The sequence below is a fragment of the Cimex lectularius genome, unplaced genomic scaffold, assembly GCF_000648675.2.
Source record: "Cimex lectularius strain Harlan isolate CLEC.00 unplaced genomic scaffold, Clec_2.1 scaffold7, whole genome shotgun sequence".
Taxonomy (NCBI): domain Eukaryota; kingdom Metazoa; phylum Arthropoda; class Insecta; order Hemiptera; family Cimicidae; genus Cimex; species Cimex lectularius.
The window spans coordinates 3,173,343-3,179,520 of record NW_019392731.1 but is presented as its reverse complement, the minus strand read 5'-3'; positions in this window follow the sequence as shown (position 1 = coordinate 3,179,520).

The window sequence follows — 6,178 nt, the reverse complement described above, 5'->3', positions numbered from 1 at the left end:
TTTAAAAATTTATGCAACCATCCTTTAAAATGTACTTCGAGTTTGCAATTTCATTTTTATTAGAATTTTGACTGTCACTTGTAAGGCTCGCACTGCCTCCCAAATAATGAATTGATGTTTGAAATACGTGATCTATCAGTGAATATAAGAAGTCAGAAATAGTGAAGTAACTCTGAAATAGTGACTTGTTTTAGCAATCCACTAACGCCATTTTACTCCAACAAGTTACAAATTGAATTACAATCAATATTTCAGAGTTATTTCATTGTTTGTGTCTTCTCACATTCACTAATTGATCACATGCTCCAAACTCAATTCATTAATTTAGGAGGCCATGAGAGCCTTACAAATAACGTATATATTATTACTTTCATCTTCGTTATTTTTTATAACTTAATATGATTCTCAAAACAAAGGTTGAATAGCGCGTGGAGCTTAAAAAAAATCTCCCTTATTTATTATTGTTGCATCCTACTTTTAAAACTTAAATATTCGGTTGTGTGTGATGCATAATTGGGTGGTAGGATGTAAAAATAACAAATTTTGCCCGTTACCTATGCATAATCAAAATTGAGGTCATTTTTAAAATCTAATTTAAATTTTCAAAAGAGTCATTCGCATAATCGCCCTTTCAATTGAAATTATAGCTTCTTCGCTACAAAATTGTTATAAAACATTGCAAGATCATGTTGAATTTCAAAAATTAACAAAACGTTCTAAAGATTCGTGGATTAAACTAAAACCGCTTCATTTAATACTATGCTAGGTAGGAACGGTACATTATATTTCTTGAAGAGTACGTAAATCAAAACGAGTATCTGGGAAAAATCAAGGTTTTAAGCATGGGGAAATTTTAATTCGAATTAATGACTTAATGGCTTTATGAAATGCAAAATAAATTAACATTAATTTAAAAAATTGACTTAAATGGTTTTCAAGGGTTTTAAATACAACAAATTGTTGTTTCCTTACCCGGAAATTGGCCAATTTTAGACTGTCCTACTATAAAAAATTACATAATGTAAAATGTGAACGCAGCCAAAAATGTTTATTTTAGATGTAACAGGGAAAGCATGAGGAAACTTCTGCTTCAGACTTTAAACCTTCTTTAGAAGATGAAAAACAAAAACTAAAGAATATAACTTACAAAACATCAATAAATCGTGTTAGTGTCCTTACCTCCCAAAACCTAATAATAAATAAATAATAAAAAAAAATTCTATGCAATTGTTCTGCAATAGCTAGTAAAAGGCTACCTAGGAAAGCCAATTTTGTATTTTATTTAAATAATACAAACCTTCCATTTATTGAATCTCTATATGTACGTAGAACATAAAAAAGAGAAATAATAGTGTATGCAAAAAAGGAAAATAAAATAAAATATAGAAACAACGAACGACTATTTTTAAGTTGATATTTAACAATTAAAATTCACGTCATTTCTGTTCAAAGATTTTCTTTAAAATTGATTATTGATTACTCACCTTCTAAAAACTTGAAAATTAAAGATTGACAAGTTTTATTAACTCGTCAATAATTATGAAACTTGCTCTTAAGATCTGCCAAGTAATGCAGCTTCAATTTGGTCGTTTCCTATCGCTTTGAGATGCCCAATCTCGCTGTTTTGGCTAGTCAATATTTTTGTTAACCCTTTTATGTTTTGTTGAGGTTTGGTTATGAGATCTTCGTCGGTTTTTGTATTAAGTCAAAATAAAATAAACTCGATTGAGAAAAATAACAGGCCTACCTCTATAGTTTCCTCTGAAGATGGCAACAAGTAAAATATTAACTGATTATAAAAGCGAGAATAAGCAAACCGAAACGATCAGAAACGACCAAACTAAGGGTACATAATTCGGCAGATATTAGGAAGATATCTCAGAATATAAAATCATATGGTAAAATAAATTGCTTTTATATGCTTATATTTGTAGTTCCATTAATATAGTAAATAATTAAATCACCAAAGCTTTGCCTTTACGACAGCAATAATAAAGCTGTGTGTACGCAGAGTATGTAGAATTTGATCTTCTAAAACACGTACAAACAAACACATACACACTTCTACGACAAGAAATTTTGGTGTTCACTGTTAAATGGTAGTTACGTAAGATAATAATCTAATGTTTATGGTTAGCATTAGGCATAAAATTGTTGGTTATTCAATTGGTTTTCGTGATAAGGAGTAACACATAAAATTTTTTCTATACATTGTAGAAATAACGTTTGTGATGGCTTTCTTGACATTTCCGTTTGCTCCTTTTTAAAACTTTTTTGCTGGCACCTAAATGACAAACGTTTGCAAATGATGCGACGAATTAATACAAAACCCAGTTATAAAAAAAAATCTTTATTCAGTGAGTTGTTTAGGAACCATCGAAATGTAAACCGGAGGAGAACGGGGCCGTTTAATCTCCTCGCCCCACACTCAAAGTAAGCCGGAATTTTTAACGCAATTAGACAAAAGGGGGAGGATGGGTTTCATTTTAACCCCCTAATCCCCGTAGAGGGGTTGTAATGGATCTATTATTAGAGGGATACCGCCCGGCCGGCTGTCACATGGGATAATGGTACACGAATCGCCGCGATAATTGCGTGTACGTTTCATGCATCGGAAAACACGTCCGTTCCGTTTGCAAACCCCTCACCGTTTCGCCCCTTGGGTAGCATTCTGCATTATTTGGATTAACGATCCCAGTTTACCGTCGTAAGGCCATACCCAACGGTTTGTCCCCTTGGACGCCAAGGGGTCGAAGAGAAAATCAATACATATCTTAGAATTGTTCTGGTTTGTTGAATTGACGATGACGAGCCAGTATGCATTCACGAACACATAAAAGTAGAAAGACAAATAAAAACAAAAAAAGGACTATTTGACTACATTCCACATCATGTAATAGTGTTCTAAGATGAACATATAATAGGTTCCATTTCAGTCTAAAACTCCAAAAGTAACAAAGCAGCAGTATAAAAACGCGAATAGTGCGAAGAAGTGGTCAGCCAATATATGGAGGTATCGTTTCGAGGAACTGTGTCTATTGACAATTTCGTATTGTGTTGGCGGACCCAAATGGGAAAGCAACCCGATTGGACGGATTGTTCTTCATTTATTTTCCATACATATTTAGCATGAATTGCAGTAATTTGTTACCAATTTATCCATATTTAAAAAGTAGTAATATAGTCTTAATAATGTGAGTTGAGTCCCAATATGTCCTAATAGCCTATGAATTTTCTCAATTAACTTTTGGCCGAACGTCTGAGAAAGAACAATTCTAACGAAGCATGAACGAACTAAAGAAACAAAGAAAAGGATTACCGTGAAGGTTTTTGAAAAATATTTCTCCTTTCTTTTCTGTCTGCAATATGCTGTCTTGCAGTATCTCATCTTTATGTTCTTGTTGGTCAGCTCAAATTCCTTGCGTTGGTATAAAATTTAAAAATTGTAGTACATCTTCACTGTTTTCAAAGGTCTCAAGAACTGGATTACTGGATAGGGTGTCAGCTTCCATAGTTTTTCCTGGATGGTACAATAGTTTGATGTTATTCTGTGGCAGATAATGCACATGTTTTCCTAATTCTTCATCTGCTATAGCTTTAAATTTAAGGTTTTCTAGTGATTCTAGACTGAATCACAGTAAACTCTCCTCTTATCAACAAATATTGTCTAAACACTCTAAACGAATTGCTCTTTTAAGCATGATTTAGTGTTTTTGAAAAGTAAGCTATCGGATGAAGTTGATTATTATCTTTTGGCTATTTTAATACAGCTCCAAATCCTTCACCACTAGCATCAGTGTATTTCATAAAGCATACATTCCTAATATAGCAGTAGAACATAAATATTTTTAAAGTCTGGAATGTTTTCTCACAAGAATCTGACCAATCGAAAGAAACTAGTATTTTCCTTAATAAATTATGTAATGGGTCCAATATACAATAGCACAGAATTTTCGAAATATTTGTAGCAGAAATTAATTTTTCTTAAGAACTGGCGTACATTCTTTTTTGTTTTCGGCGTAGGAAATTTTGCATTAGCTTTGGGATTATCATTGAATGGGCTGATTTAATTTTTTTTCATACATGGCCTAAATATTTTACAGAGTTCTTTGCAAAGCTACATTTCTCTCATTTTACTTTGAAACCCTCTTCTTGGATAGCATGAAGTAAAAAATCTATATGGTTTAATTGTTCTTCAAATGTTTTTGAACAAATTAAAATATCATCTATATAGCAAATAGAAAAATCAATTATAAGGTTATATTTTCGTAATAAATTTGCTAAATTTCGCTGGAAAATAGCAGGTGATATTTTCAAACCAAACGGAAGACGTGTCCATCGCCAGTGCCCTTCTGGCTTCTTGCTACAAAAGCAGTTGACTCTCGAATTGACCAAAAAGCCGAGTTTATATCTAACTGCGAACCAGTTCCCACCTTTGACCGTGATGTCCTCTATTCTAGGGAATGGTTGAGGTTCAGGTACCACCATTTTATTCAATTCACGAAAATCAATGCAGAGACTAGTCTTTCATTTTCTTCATGCTTCTATGCGAGTGTGACTGAGGATGCAAAAGGGGAATTAGAATTCTCGATTAAACCTGATTCTAATAATTTTGTAATCTGAGATTCTATTTCCTTATTATTCCTCATTATTCTATACCGACTGGAGTAGATTTCCTATAGGGATTTTTAATGATGTATGTATCTTCCGAAAATTTAATTTCAGCTTCTATGTGTTTTACTTTCCAACATCGTATTTACTTTTTGAAAATACCAATTTATATTTATTTATAAAATGGGTTATATTATTTATCTTCTCAGCATCAAGATAATCTAGATTTTTTGAATCTATAATAGAGTTTAAAAAAGATTTGTTTTCTTTGGAAATGATAGTTCATCAGTTCAGTTCTTCATTTTTACCTTATATCTTCTGCAAGATTCTTAAATTTTCATCTTGAATCAATTTGAACTTTTTTATTGCATCCAATACCAGACGTAGGTTATAAGAAATATTTGTTTTTGTGCATCTAAAGTTTTATCGATTTTATTTACTTTCATAGAAAGTCTTGCTCGGCGTTGAGTCAAATCCACACCATTAATTGTACAGAAAATATTGCGAATGTTTATTAGTTTTGTCTTCAATGAACCAAATATCTTCTGATTTTTTAGTGTAATGTTTGACCCACTATCATAAACTCCTCGCACATTATGTTTTAATCAAGAACAACGTTTATGGCAATCGCTAATAAGATTCACCCGCCGATTTGCTTAGTTTTTGAATTATCAATTTCAGTATCAGTTGTGTTTTCATCTTTTTCTGTGAAATTCACCGATATTTTCTCTCGTAACGGCATTTATTTCTGCAAACATCTGGTGAATGGTAACGGTTTTGTTTTTCCTATGCCGTATAAATAAAGCACGGTTTTTTTCAGTAGTTCCAACTTCTTTGTCTCCTTTATTTTGTATATAAATGCGAACACTAGCTAAAATATGAGCAATTATGGATACTTCTATCTTGTTTTTCTCACATTCTAACAGTAATCTTTCTTTACGAAATGCGTATTCTAATAGCAACCCACAGCCAGTAACATATTTATAATAACAAACATAACGAATATTTGGCCAACATTTGGTCAACACAGATTTTTAAAAATGAATTTGACCATCTGTTCCAATTTTCTGAACTCAGCTTTTTTTCAAACAGCTGTACTAGTCTTTAGCACTATTTTCTAAAAATAGTCGCATACATGGGATGTTCCTATTTTCATCAATAATTCCATATCCACTTATTTTAAAATTTGAAATACATACATACACATACAAATTTTAAATTTTAGTTACGATATTTCAAAGCCAAGATTTAATCTGGTTGTTTGTTTGGATTTTCATGCTACACGTTTATTCCGTATTATGTTTGTTTATTTGTTTGTTTTTCATTATGGTTTTGTACAGATATATTCTTTTATGTTCTCCAAAAATTCCTGCTGTCCAGTACATACATTGCTTTTTGACAGCAGGAAGGGATGTACCAAAATATTATTTTTTGTTGCAAATTTGTATGTAAAGTACATTGTTGCTAATAAATTTTGATTATTTATCTCGAACAAACGCATTTTCTACCTCTGACAATGATAGTTTCATTTGGTTAATTTTACTCTGGAGTTCCCCTTCGTGGATTG